Consider the following 15,759-nt stretch of genomic DNA (forward strand, 5'->3'; position numbering starts at 1 on the left):
TGTTGGCCCAGAAACAGGGAAAGGAAATAACATTCGAAATGTAAATAAGAAATACTCAAGTTAATAATAATAATAAAAAAAGAATTGATTTCCAGGTGGATTCAGGGTGGGTGTAATTGGTAAGAGGAGGAATCAAGGTAAGGATGAGGGTATGAGAAAATTCTAGATGAAACAGCTTGAATTGGGGGCATTTCAAGGACAAGTTGGAAATGTAGTGCAATGGAAATGTCATGAAATCTATGAGCATAACTTTAGCAAAAATATCTAGTAATGAGAGACACAGGGCCTGAACTGGCCATCTTCTGCACAAAATTAAGGCTTGAAGTTTAGTGATTGGGTAACCAACATGGTCACAACATTTTGAGCCTATAATTTACCCTGCCTCAAGAGTATGCTAAGACCAGTTGCTAGCAGAAACAGGATCAAAGAGACCAGAGAGATTTCATGCAGCAACTTATAGGAGCAGATGTAGGGTATCACAATGAAACATTAGTTGGATCTTGAGGAGTCCTCCAGATAAAAAATGAAGGAAGCAGGAGGATCAGAGGACACACTAAGAGAATACACCCCATAGAATCAATTGACCAGGACTCATGGGACCTTGAGAGCTATCTCACCTAGGTCCTCTACTGTGTATCATGGCTCAGTAGATTTATAATCTTGTGGAAATCCTAAAAATGATAGCAGGAGCTATCCCTGACTCTTTTGCCTTCTTCTAAGACCTTTCCCCTTTACTGGGTTGCCTTCCCAGCCTTGATATATTGGTATGTGCCTGGCCTTAGTCAACCTTCTTATGCCATGTTTGGTTGATATCCCAAGGAAGCCTGTTATTTTTGTGGAAGGCAGAGGAGAATTTTTTGGAGAAGGGTTGAAGGAGGGGAGTTCAGGGAATGAAGTGGAGAGGAAACTGGGTCAGGACAGAATATATAATAGAAAAATAAACAAGATCAAGTCCCTCAGGAAACACTGGTCACTTAGTATTCTATTAAGAGAGATCTCATCTTAATTTCTACTTGTCAGGAGATAGAAATCAACACTGGCCATGTTCACTAATGAAACCATACCTTCATGAACATCTCTTCACACTACTTGGGCTTCTGGCATCTCATTTGCCATCATTGTATTCTAAATTATCTCCTATTTAAAGGGCAATGGTCAACCTGCTCAACAGCTTACTTTTACTTTCCCAACAGTAAGTAGCAGATTTTCTAGGTTACTTTGTCAACAACAACCTGCTCTTTCTGTCCCTGTTCTACTGCTTTGTATCTGTCCCCATCTCTTTCTCTCTCTCTGTCTGTATGTGTGTGTCTTGGTGTCTCTGTATCTGTCTGTCTCTGTCTCTGTCTCTCTCTAATACTCTTACTGACATTGAAAAAGAATTGGTCAAGCGTGCTTTAAACGACCAAAGGCCAAGAAACTTCCAGAAGATGCTGAAACACTCAACATTTTTTTATTACCACAAATTCCACGTTCAACCTCAAGGTCTTCTTAAAGATGCCAATTACATGTGGTAATGTCCATGCCTATTCTTGAACCTATGGCAGCCTCTTTGCCATAGGGCTCATCTTTTAATGAACTCCTACAGAGTTCAGACATACCTTACAAACACACTCGCTCTCTTCCTAAGCAGGGCACATGGAAAACATCCTGATGGTCATCACCACAGTCTGCCTATTCAGTGATAAGAGAAGTTACCTGTATCTAAAGAGACAACACTCACTCAGGCTTTAAGAATTCATGCATCAGAGCAGACCTTAGACACTAGTTCCGCATCCATTCCCACAACACCCAGAAGAATCCTATCACCTAGGTACTCTAACATGCTCAGGATCACAGGTGAGGGTGGCACAACAGCTGCTCCAACACCCAGCAAAATAGGGTCCCCCAAGATCCAGGAACACAAGAACCCTACCCAGCTAGCTGCAGAGTTCCCTTCTGGTCTAAACTTGTGCCCTGAGCAGGCCTAGGATGATGGTCCTGAAACAATTCCTACAACACCCAGAGGAAGCCTGTCACCCAGGTTCTCTAACATGCCTAAGATCACAGGTGAGGAGCACACAACATCTGTCCCAACAACCAGAGTAACTGGGTTGCCTGGGATCCAGAGATGAAGGAAAGCTTACGCAGATAGTGGCACAGGTCCCTTCTGCTCTGAACTTCTACCCTGAGCAGACCTTCGAGACTGATTTTTTTCATCCATTCCCACAAGCACCCCACCACTGAGAAAACCCATCACCCAGGTGCTCTAATACACCCAGGATCAGAGGAACACAGGAAGACAGGGTCACAGGAGCACAGGTACACTAAAAAGCCAAGGATCACAGGAGCACAGGATCACAGAGAAAGCTTAAATACCAGGAGATCAGATACACACAGGAGCACTGGAGCTCTGACACATTTAACATAACAGTCGAGGCCACAACATCTTGCCCAAGATCCAGCATAACTAGAACCCACATAGAAACCAGGGAAACACAAGCCCCTGCCTACACAGAGGTATGGGTTCCTTCCAGCTTCTGTCTCTGCCCATAGCAAACTCAGGGCTCTGGTCTCTCCCCACCCACTCCTGCAATACGCAGAGAAAGGTTGACTCCCAGGAGCTCTGACACAACATGATTTCAGGAGCTTGGTCCCACCAGGACTTCAGTATCTCAGAGGCAGCGTATCTCCCCGGAATTCTGACACACTCAGCATCCCAGAATCACAGGATGACAGAACCACAGGCTAACAAAGACACCTGGACAATGAGGAGTTCTGACACAACCAGGATCATAAGAAGAACAGGCTCCAGACAGAAACAGTTAGGGCAGGCACTAGAGATAACCAGATGGTGAGAGTCAAGTGCAAGACCATAAGCAGCTGAAAGCAAGACTAATTGGCATCAGCAGAACCCAGTACTCCCATTTCAGCAAGTCCTGGATACCCCATCATACCTGAAAAGCCACATTCAGAGTTAAAATGATATCTCATGATGACGATAGAGGACTTTAAGAAGGACATGAAAAATCCCTTAAAGTAATACAGGAGAACATAAACAAACAGACAAATGAATTGAACAAAACAATTCAGGATCAAAAATGTAAATAAAAATAAAGAAATCATAAAAGAAGATAGCCCTGGAGATAGAAAAGCTAAGGAAGAGATCAGAAAAAATAGATGCAAGAATCACCAACAGAATACAAGAGACAGGAGAGAGAATCTCAGCTGCAGAAGATAGCTTAGAAAACATTGACGCAAGTGTCAAAAAATGTAAAGTGCAAAAAGCTCCTAACCCAAAACATCCAGGAAATCCAGGACACAATGAGAAGACCAAATCTAAGAATAATAGGTGTAGAAGACAGTAAAGATTCCCAACTTAAATGGCCAGTAAATATCTTCAATAAAATTATAGAAGAAAACTTCCCTAACCTAAAGAAAGAGATGCCCATGAACATACAAGAAGCCCATAGAACTTGAACTTGAAATAGACTGGACCAGAAATGAAATTTCTCCCATCACATAATAGTCAAAACCCCAAATACACAAAACAAACAAAGAGTTGTAAAAGCACTAAGGGAAAAAAGTCAAATAACATATAAAGGCAGACCTATCAGAATTACACCAGACTTCAACAGAGACCACGAAAGCTAGGAGATCCTGGACAGATGTCATTCAGAGCCTAAAATGCAAGCCCAGGCTATTATACCCAGAAAAACTCTCAATTAACATAAACAAATAAACCAAAATATTCCATGGCAAAAAATGCACAATATCTTTCCATATACCCATCACTACACAGGATAATACATAGAAATCTCAAACACAAGGAAGAAAAGTACACCATAGGAAAAGCAAGAAAGTAATCTTCTTGCAACAAGCCCAAAAGAAGATAGCTACACAAAAATAATTCCATCTCTAAAAACAAAAATAACAGGAAACAACAATCACTACTCCTTAATATCTCTTAATATCAATGGACTCAATTCCCCAATACAAAGGCATTGAATAACAGACTAGATTGGAAAAAAAAGCAGCAGTTTGCTGCTTGCAGGAAATTCACATCAGTGACAGAAATTGTCTCAGAGTAAAAGGCTGGAAAAAATATCCAAGCAAATGGTTCAAAGAAACAAGATGGAGTAGCCATTTTAATATTGAATAAAATTGACCTTCAAACAAAATTTATTAAAAAGGATAAGGAAGTGCTCTTCATACTCATCAAAGGAAAAAATCCACCAAAATGAACTCTCAATTCTCAATATATATATATATATGTTTTAAATGAAAGGGCATCTACATTCATAAAAGAAACCTTATTGAAGCTCAACGTATACACTGTACCACACAAAATAATAGTGGGAGACTTCAATCCCGCTTTCATCAATGGACAGATCATAGAAACATACTGAGCAGAGACACAGTGAAACTAACAGAAGTTATGAACCAAATGCATTGGACAGATATCAATAGGACATTTTATCTTAGTATCACAAGGTACCTTCTCCAAAACTGACCATATAAGTGGTCACAAAATAGGCTTCAACAAATACAGGAAGATTGAAATAATTCTATACATCTTATTAGATCAAATGGAATATAGCTGGTTTTCAATAACAAAAACAACAGAAAAGCCACTTACACATGTAAGCTGACTAATGTTATACTTAATGATAACTTGGTCAAGGAAGAATTAAAGAAAGAAATTCAAGACTTTTTAGAATTTAATGAAAATGAAGGCACAATATACCTAAACTTATGGGATACAATGAAAGCTGTGCTAAGAGGAAAACTCATAGCTCTGAGTGTCTCCAAAATGAAATTAGAGAAATCATACATTAGCATCTTGAAACCACACCTAAAAGTTCTAGAACAAAAAGAAGCAAACATATTCAGGAGGAGTAAAAGGCAGGAAATAATCAAACTCAGGACTGAAATCAATCAAGTAGAAACAAAAATATTATACAAAGAATGAAGAAAACCAGGATATGCTCTTTGAGAAAATCAGTAACATTGATAATCCCTTAGCCAGACTAAACAGAGGGCAGAGGTACAGTATCCAAATAAATAAAATCAGAATTGAAAAGGGAGACATAACAACAGAAACTGAGGAAATTCAAAAAAAATCACCAAATCCTACTACAAAAGCCTATACTCAGCAAAACTGGAAAATTTGGATGAAATGCACAATTTCTTAGACAGGTATCAGGTACCACAGTGAAATCAGGATCAGATATACCATCTAAACTGTCACATAGAAGCAGTCATTAAAGTCCCCCCCCAAAAAAACAAAAAACAAACAAATAAACAAAAAACAAAAACAAAACAAACAAACAAACAAAAAAACCAGAGGGATTTACAGAATTCTTTCACACCTTCGAAGAAGACCTAATAACAACACTCTTCAAACTATTCCACAAAATAGAAACTGAAGGAACATTACCCAATTCGTTCTATGAAGTCACAATTACACTTATACCTAAACTACAACAAGACACAACAAAGAGAACTTCAGACCAATCCTACCTATGAACATTGATACAAAAATACTCAGGAAAATTCTTGCAAGCCAAATCCAAAAACAAATAAAAATGATCATCCATTATGATCAAGTACACTTCATCCAGGGATGCAGGGATGGTTCAATATACAGAAATCCATCAACTTAATACACTATATAAACAAACTCAAAATAAACTCACATAATCATCTTAGTAGATGCTGAGAAAACATTTGAAAAAATTCATACCCCTTCATGATTAACATCTTTGATTAATCAGGTATTCAAGGCCCATACCTAAACATAGTAAAAAGCAATATACAGCAAACCAGTAGCCAACATCAAACTTAACGAAGAAAAACTTGAAGCAATCCCACAAAAATCAGGGACTGCTTTTTTAAGGCTTCTCACTCTCTCCCTACCTATTCAATATAGTATTTGAAGCCCTAACTACAGCAATTAGACAACATAAAGAGATCAAAGCAATACAAATTGGAAAGGAAGAAATCAAAATATCACTACTTGCAAATGATATGATAGTATATTTAAGTGACCCCAAAAATTCCCCAAAGAATTCCAAAACATGATAAATAACTTCAGCAAAGTGACTGGATATAAACTCACTAAGAAAAAAATCAGTAGCCTTCCTCTATTCAAAGGATAAACAAGCTGAGAAGGAAATTAGAGAAGTGACACCCTTTATAATATTCACAAGTTGTATAAAATACCTTGGGGTGACCCTAATCAAACAAGTGAAAAATTTGTATGACAATAACATCAAGTTTCTGAAGAAATAACTCAAAGAAGATATCTGAAAATGAAAAGATCTCCCATGCTCCTGGATTGGCAGGATTAGTATTGTAAAAATGAACATCTTGCCAGAACCAATCTACAGATTCAGTGCAATCTCCATCAAAATTCCAACTGAATTCTTCTTAGAGTTGAAAAGAGCAATTTACAAATTCATTTGGAAAAATAAAGAACACAGGATAAAGAAAACTATTCTCAACAACAATAATAATTTAAAAAATGCTTGGGGAATCACCATGCCAAACCTCAAGCTGAATCACAGAGCAATTATGAGAAAAATTGTATGGTAGTGGTAAAGAGACAGGACAGTAAATCAAAGGAATCAAATTGAAGACACAGAAATGAACCTACACACCTATGACCCTTGATCTTTGACAAAGGAGCTAAAACCATTCCAGGGGAAAAAGACAGCACTTTCAACAGATGGCATTGGTTCAACAGGCAGGCAACATGTAGAAGAATGCCAATTGATCCATTTTATATCACCCTGTACAAAGAAAGCTCAAGTCCAAGTGGATGAAGGATGTCCACATAAAACCCAATACACTGAAACTAATAGAAGATAAAGTAGGAAAGAGCCTCAAACTCATAGGTACAGGGTAAATTTTCCTTAACAGAAAACCAATAGCATATGCTGTAAGAACAAGAATTGACAAACTGGACCTCATAAAACTGAAAGTTTCTGTAAGATAAAGGACGCTGTCACTAGGACAAAATGACAATCAACAGATTGTGAAAATATCTTTACCAATTCTACATATGATAAAGGGCTAATATTGACAAAGAACTCAGGAAGTTAGATTCCAGAGAATCAAATAACCCTATTAAAAATGGGGGACAGAGGAATTCTCAACAAGGAATTCTCAACTGAAGAATATTGAAGGGCCATGAAGCACCTAAAAGAAATGTTCAACATCCTTAGTCATCAGGGAAATGAAAGTCAAAACAACCCTGAGATTCTACCTCATACCATTCAGATTGGCTAAGATAAAAAAAAAAAAACAAACCTCAGGTGACAACAGATGCTGGTGAGGATGTGGAGAAAAAGGAAATCAGTTTGGAGGTTCCTCAGAAAGTGAGACATAGTGCTAACTGAGGAACTAGTTTTACCACTCCTGGGTACATACCCAAAAGATGCTCCAACATATAATAAGGACACATGTTCCACTGTGTTAATAGCAGCCTTATTTATAATAGTCAGATGCTGAAAAGAACCTAGATGTCCTTCAACAGAGGAAGAGATACAGAAAATGTGGTATATTTACACAATGGAATACTATTCAGCTATTAAAAACAATGCCTTCATCAAATTCTTAGACATGTAGCTGGAACTAGAAAATATCATCCTGAGTGAGGCATCCCAATCACAAAAGAACACACATGGTATGCACTCACTGATAATTGGATAATAACCCAAAAGCTTGGAATAACTAAGATACAATCCACAGACCACATGAAGCACAAGCAGTTGGAAGAGTGGACACTTCAGTCCTTCTTTGAAGCAAAAACAAATATTCCCAGGAGTAAATACAGAGGCAAAGTGGGGAAAGGTTACACAAAGATGGCCCCATGCAGGGATCCATCTCATATACTATCCCCAAACACAGTCAATGTTGTGGATACCAAGAAGTGTGCTGCTGACAGGAACATGATATAGCTGTCTCCCAATTGTCTCTGCCAGATCCTGCAAAATACAGAGTCAGATGCTATCTACCAACCATTGGACTGAAAGCAGGTTCCCCAATGGAGGAGTCAGAAAAAGGACTGAAGGAGCTGAAGCTGTTTTCAACCCCATAGGAAAAACAACAATATCATCCAGCCAGACTGCCCCGTCCCAGAGCACCCAGAGATTAAACCACCAACCAAAGTGTTCACTTGAATGGACCAATATGTAGCAGAGGATGGCTTTATTGGGCATCAATAAGAGGAGAGGCCCTTGGTCCTATGTAGGCTCAATGTCCCTGTGTAGGGGAATGCAAGGGCAGCGAGATGGGAGGGAAATGTTGGGTGGGTGGGGAGCACTATCACTGAGACAGGAGGAGGGGAGAGTGTTAGGGAGATTCTAGAGGGGAAATCAGGAAAGGGGATAAGATTTAAAATGTAAGTAAAGAAAACATCCAAATAAAAAAGAAGAATTCACGCATCAGGGAGGAATTACTTCTGTAGAGCCTTGACTACAGTGTCTTTCTCTGCAGCAGCTCTGCAGGGCTCCAATTAAATTCAAGGTTTCTAAAAACCCTACACACAGAGCCTGACATTCCCTGTGTATAGATTCAAACTTTGGGGCCCCTGTTACTCCTATTTGTGATTCAGAGTCTGCCCTGTACCAGCAGGCTACTCCTAGGCACTTCCTGACTAACATTTCTTTCTTAAGAATGCACCTAAGTAAGAGCACAGGGATGTTATCAGCCCAAATATTTTGTTTTCATCAGTACCATAGGTGGTAGCAGAGTCCTAAAGAGATAGCCCTCTCATCAAGGTGTCTGACTATGAATAAAAAAGGACAGATGTAGTACAGTGGATTATAAGCCTGTCTGACTCTAGAGGACTTAGCTGACTCAATGTGATCAATCTCAGCCCAGATAAGAGTGATGGTATTAAGTTATCAATCATTTTGTTCAGCTTTTTCCAGAAATATTTGGGAATTATTATTGATCAAGGTATACGAGAGTGCCCTTGCACAAAGCTTTTCAAGGTACAATGCATAATGTGTATATTAGTGAGTGTAAGAAATTCCAAAACTTTCCTCATCAATGAACTTTCATATTCAGCAAAATGGTCAGAAAAATAAAATTCTTCCTAGTCACTAAAACTGCTGCAGGTCCAGACAAGACTGAATGAAGTTATGGTACACCCTTGCAACTCCATCAAAATGGATAGAATCATTAGTAATTGGAGAAATTCAAATACAGCTTACCTGTAAACTCCAGTTGTTCTCAGGAAAGACAGACACACCAAACAACTTCTCATCCAAAGATGTGAACCATGGATATCTGCACTGTGTCTTCAGGCCCCACAGAATGTGACCCTGAGAAGACAGATCAAAGCACATACCTCAGTTACAGAGGGCCAAATGAAAATTGGTGTGTATCTGGGTCTGAACCTGAGGGTCATGTCTGACCTTCCTCAAACCCATATCACATACTTGCAAAGTCACTGAGGGTTTTTTTTCTAGGGTTTCCTTGGGTATAGTGTCATAATATTATCAAGAACTTGGCCTAATCCTATCTTCCTTCCTTGCCTTCAGGATAGCCTTTGTACATGTCTGGAATAATAGAACTAATCCGAAGATATACAGCACATCAAGCCACTCTAAAATAGCTACCTAAACATTCAGAAAGACCACAGGCACTCTTATGAAGCCATAATTTTCAATACATGCTGAGAAACTTTAAACAAGTGTGTTTGAATTTTTCACCCATTATCATTCCAGTTTCCTAGCAGTAGGTGGCATACTTTCTGAGGCTGTATGAACTAACCTCTATTCGTTTTTTATATATCTGTCTCTTTCTTTCTTTCTTTCTATATACCTATCTACCAATATGCATGCCATTAAACACTTTATTAAAATGGCTACCAAACTGGAGACCATGCAATCCTTCAGGAAACATCACCAAAACTTCAGAGTATAACACATTATGTTGCCATTCTTCTTATAAAGTTCACTAAGACCTAAAAGAGACCCTCCAGCATTCTATGAGTGTGATGGAAAATAGAAAACATTTCCATCCTCTCACCCAAATCTTGCCTCCAAGTTTTAAGAATGAGAAAGGAGTAATGAATTCCAAATAGCTGGACTCAGCAGCTTTCATTGACTTCCTCTGTGAACTCAGGCAACCCTCAGGCACTCTTCATAATAAAAAGGGTCAGAACAAGACAGAAATAGGTTCAAGGCCCAAAAATATGAAAATATAGATATATCACTATTCTGAGGTCCACATTATTATGTAGTCTCACTATGGCAACCATCTACATTTTTAAGGTTTTTTCAAGACATGTACTGTCACAATGTAATGGGTCAGAAAGTCATTGACCCTAGCAATTCCATATCTAGCACTCTCACATCTTTGCTTTGCCAGCTTCCTAGTGGAAGCCATTTTGGTGCGTCAAAGATTCCCATAGAACTACCATGACTATGTTATGTTGCTAAACAATTCTTTCTATACTGATTTACACACCTGTATCATACAAAGTTATACAGAACTCAATATTTTACCTGTTTACTCTGAAATCCAAGACTAAATTCTAGGTGCACATCTATAGGTGTAAGTCAGGGAAGCAAACATGGGAATTAGATGCCTTCCATGTCTAACAGTTGTCACCCTTGCTCTTTCTAAGTTGGTACACTGAACTACTTTTAGTTTGTCAACAACACAAAGGGCACATTTACTTACAGAAATGTCTTGGAAATTAAAATAAAACACTCCAAACACTGGACCAAAGATCCTATGCCCCACAGCATAGTCCATCCAGCCTTCACCAACTTCACAAATGGTCTCTTGTTCTCTTTTCAACTGTGGCTTCCAAATCACGTTCTGACCTTCAGGGACCCACAGTACTTCTACTCATTACCAAAGCAGATGTAGCTCACCACTGTGGATTACACTGATAACAGTCACAATATAGCAAATTCTAGGACAGAGTCTTATTTCTATGTATTTCTTTGACTTCTACTCCATGGTTAGTACTAAACTCAGGCCTGATAACATATTCATACAGAAAATACATACTTTGAGAAGGAAGTAACTGTGCATCTGCTGCTGGTGTCTGTGACTCTGTTCTCTCATTTCATCCCACTCTTGCCTGCATAGCAACAATACCACAGGGAGATTCCTATGTAATCAAATTATGCTCACTTACTACAAACATATTTGTTTACCAAAAAAATGTAAAAATTTAAAAACTTAGGTCTTTCTGTAAGACAACTTTGCCAAACCGGGTGGTCAGCAAAGGCAGTGCAATGATTTAGAAATAGCTGCCTGACTTGTAAAGTACTTGAATCAGTAAATGTGCTGCATTTCAGTCATTATTAGAATGGTGATAATGAATATTCACTTATTTTGTCAAGCTCTTACAAATGAATGTTTGACAGGAAGTTACCATTTTGGCTAACTAGCCAATGGATGCTTGCAATCAGGTGGTCATTACACTCTTAAAACTGGAGATATATGATAAGTATGTTGAAATTTAAGACCTTACGCATCCAGGAGTAAAGGTGTCTTGCTTTCCAATGGTAGTAACTGTCAGAAACTTTAAATGTGGGACATGTTAAGATTTGACAAGGTTTGTGGAATTTTAGGTCATAGCACTTCTACCAAAACCTTAAGAGTAATGAACAATTTGGGGAATTCAAATAATGCTTACCTGTAATCTTTACTTTTTTCTGTGGGTCCAGCACCTTGAACCACATTGCATGAGGCACTACTAGGTGCATTCCTCAATTCATAAATGATTTGTTCTTCCTCTTATTGGACTGAAGGTATGACTCATGGGAGTAAACCTTGAGATGAAAACATAAAGCACATACATTCTCTACAGAAAATGGATACATCATGGTGGTGTTGCAATACTCCAATCTGACTGGGAACACCAAGTAACACCTATTCTTTTCCTTCACATGATCTACCTAAACCCTCCTATCATGCAGCAATGCCAGTGTTTTCCCCAAGGGTTTCTGTAAGTACATTAGTGTCAATGTCTTACTCTCTAGTTTTCTCCCTGTCTGGCCTAAAGCAATGTCTTTGTACCTTTTTTTTTTGACTGTAGTCACTGATTTCATAAGGTTTCTAATATATCAAATACTTCCAACCACAGCAAATGAGTATTAAATTACCATCAATGGTCATCTTCTGACAATGTCTCTCCTTTTCAATATTGGTTCACTGATGGCATTTCCAAAGACAAGCTTACTGGGTTTCACTGACCTGTGCTATCCAAGAAGCTAAGTATATCCCCTAATTAAAATATGCCTCCAAAACATCACATTTAATCGGAAGTATTCCTCCATGTTGTCATTATCACCAATGTGTGAACAATTCTCTGCCTTGTTTTATGGGGAATGGTCAACCTGATGCACTGGTTGCCCTTCTATCTCCTTATCCATATTGTTCATACCATCTAGGGTTATGGTGCTAGAAATGTCTCTGACTCTTTGTTTTTCTGCTATTGCTTTGTCCCTCTGTTTCTTTGTATCTGTCTGTTGGCCTGTCTCCTTTCTATCACAATTAATCTTTCTTAGAAGACTGTAATCCATTACCTTCATAAAAGTTTTCTTATCTCTGGTGTCTCCACACACCTATAGACTTCTGAGTCTTCAGTTTCTCAACATATTTTGACACATACAATGCCCCTGTTGGACCGCTAAATCAAACATTAAAGAAAGCATCCCCTTTTGGAGTCTTAAAATTCATGTGATGATGTCTCTGGGCTATCTTCAACAACACCTTGCTTGACAATAAGCACTTCCTTCACTGACTAAATCCCTGAGGACTGCATGTTTCAACCCATTCTGCCTCTATTCCTCAGAATAATTCACATTAAGACTCAGTTCTTCCAAAGAATATAAACCTGTGGAAAGAGAAGTAAGGAAGGTATTGTAACAAACTGAAAATAAGGGAAAGACACATTTTCCTACTATAGTCTGCCCTCAACGTCTTCAGTGCAATTAAAGTGCTCTGGTACCGAGGCCCTTCACATACAGAGTTGCTATAGGAATTTCAATGTTCTGCCTACGCAACTTTTAGGGCTGACAATGCCATGAAGAATGCACAACTTAATACAAGACCTACAATGACAGAATCAGAACTGTATCTGTTTGAGAGATCTATCCTAAGGGGATCTCTTCCCAGAGAGCAGCTGTGTGCATTCATTAGGTAGGCAATGATAAGTTTTTCAGTGACTATCTGTGATTTCCACAGTGTCTGTGCATATGAGACACAAAGTATAATTGGAAAGGTTAAAAAAGAAAAATCCACAATAACTATTAATTTGCAACCATATCATCAGTGTATAACATCCATACTTCTTCATCCATATACTTTCATATTGCTTCATGACAATAATTTGGACTGATGTAATCTAGTATCTCAAAGGACTTCAACTTTGCATTCCGCTGATTGGTATGGGCATTGAATAAACTGTGCTACATTCAGTGGTACAGTTTTACTATTAAAAAAAACAGAATTAAAGATATAACTAGTGTATATCCCAGCTATTTATCTCCTAAGCATATACATAGAGAAGCCACACACTATCATAAAAAAGGTATATGACCAAGGAAATGAAGCAAACCTAGTGGATGAAGGAAGCAACAATGGACATTTGGTAAATTTGTTAAGATTTATACTGTGGGATAGGCATTCAGGTCTTAAGAAAAATTAAATCAGAAAATTTGCAGAAAGATATATGTAAAATATACAATATTAAGTGAACTCACAGATCTCAGGAGAAAAGGTCCTTAAAAACTATAGAAGTATGTTATCAGAACATTCTTTACACTTAAGTTTTAACTTAAAAATGGAAGTGTTTGAGTGAATAAGAAATAAACGGTGAAAATAATATCATCATAGAACATATATTTCAATGAGGAACTTATATAAAATCTGAACATAAGATGATGAGTTACAACTGGGAAAAAACACATTCCAACACGTGTTTAAGGCATCCAAAACTACATAATATGAGACTTAATCTCAAAAAAATATAACACAAGTGGAGGAAGAAAGATACAAAAATGGAAAAAGAAAAAGAGCAATAAAGTGAAAGAGTGAAGTCCCTACTTCATTTTTTAAAATTTTATTTTATTTGCAAGTGTGTGTGTGTGTGTGTGTGTGTGTGTGTGTGTGTGTGTGAGTGTGTGTGTGTGTGTGTAGGTAAAACTTAGGTTGTAGTCTTCGTAAAAAGTAGTTTAATCTCCTGAGCCATTGCACTTGTGCTCCGTTGTCTTTTCAAGAAAGAAAATTACAACTATACACCCATACAAATATAAGAAGAAAATAAAGACAAGAAATCATTATGAATATTTAATATCCATTTGATAAACTTGTTTATTGAACACATAAAGAAGTATATGAATATAACATTTGATATGAATAAAGACATCAATGCTTCAGACATAAATGGCTCTCAGCAAAAGATGAATGAACTTTTCAACCTGGGACTTTTGTCAGTTAATTTTAACATACATTATCATAATAACTGAACATAAATCAATTAGATCAATAAAATTATGATTGATAACAGGTTTATTAATTATTGGAAACATTATTCTTGTGATGAATACTCAATACTACATATATTTCAAGCTTCAAATTACATACGATATGTGATTTTCTAAAAGCAAAACCAGTGATAAAAATATGCTAATTTTCATCATATATCTCCATCTTAATTAGTTTTTCAATATTATTTGGAATTCAAATTGGTTTAAATTTTGTTTGCACATATTTCATCAAATCTCATAGGTGAAAAAAGAGAAAAATCATTTTTAATACATCTTTTATGTTTCAGCTCTTATTTTATACGATAATCAATTCTTTAGTTAACATAGATATAATTAAATATATTTTTATGTCTGTGGCCACTTATAACACATTTATGAATCATATATGTATGTACTTTTTCACTTAGTCATATCATGCTTACTTTTCCAATTGATTTAAATGAGTCTTTCACAAAATATGCTAAGTATATTTTGAATAAATAATTGATGAGAAACTAAGACTTAATTACAAGTTAATTTTAAGTTAATAATCCTAGAGTCTTTGTTTTTCTCTAGCTTTAAGCTTTAGAACCAGACAACATAAAAAAGAGGAAACTTGGAAAATAAAATATAATTATAATAAATATGGCACATTGGTTGCATATTAATTATAATGCTGCTAATGTAATAATACTAGTAATATTAATTCAGTAGTAATTTTGTTATAATTAAAGTCACTTTTCATGGGATACAGATAAAAATAATGTTTCTAAGAAACAAGATTTACATATAAATGTGATGAATAGAAAAATATAAAGGAAGATAATGTCCACTAAATTAGGAATTTAAAAGAGAAAATGTGGTAGGCCAACAAATAACTGGACCAACTTGAGCTATATCACTTATACAAGAAATAAATTCCTAACATTATTTATGATACTATGTTATGCTTATAGAGAGGAGCATAGCAAAATTTTACTCTCAGTCTCTCCCAGCAGCTGACAGAATCAAACGCAGAGACCTACAACCAAAGATTTAGGTGGAACTCCCAAAATCTTGTGGAAGATTTGGGAAAAAAACTGAGGAAGCCAGAGGGGATGAAGACTCCAGAAAATTGAACAATGGAGTTAATTAATCTGGAATATTCAGTGCTCTAAGAGACTGAAGGACCAACCAAAGAGTATACAATGGCTGAACTTAGCCCCCCCACACACACACACACAAAGACACAGACACATGAAGCAGACATGCAGATTGGTCTTCATGTGGGTCACCC

General features: G+C 37.2%; 2 non-coding genes across 2 annotated transcripts; both read right to left on the bottom strand.

Moving 5' to 3' along the window:
* Window positions 1-8,851: 8,851 nt before the first annotated feature.
* LOC120100336 (small nucleolar RNA SNORD116) lies at window positions 8,852-8,941 on the bottom strand. Its single transcript, XR_005500106.1, has one exon. It is a non-coding gene; the product is annotated as a small nucleolar RNA SNORD116 (small nucleolar RNA).
* Window positions 8,942-11,297: 2,356 nt separating this feature from the next.
* On the bottom strand, window positions 11,298-11,392 carry LOC120100337 (small nucleolar RNA SNORD116). Its single transcript, XR_005500107.1, has one exon. It is a non-coding gene; the product is annotated as a small nucleolar RNA SNORD116 (small nucleolar RNA).
* Window positions 11,393-15,759: the final 4,367 nt, after the last annotated feature.

This window comes from Rattus norvegicus, chromosome 1, assembly GCF_036323735.1.
Source record: "Rattus norvegicus strain BN/NHsdMcwi chromosome 1, GRCr8, whole genome shotgun sequence".
NCBI classification, from domain to species: Eukaryota; Metazoa; Chordata; class Mammalia; order Rodentia; family Muridae; genus Rattus; species Rattus norvegicus.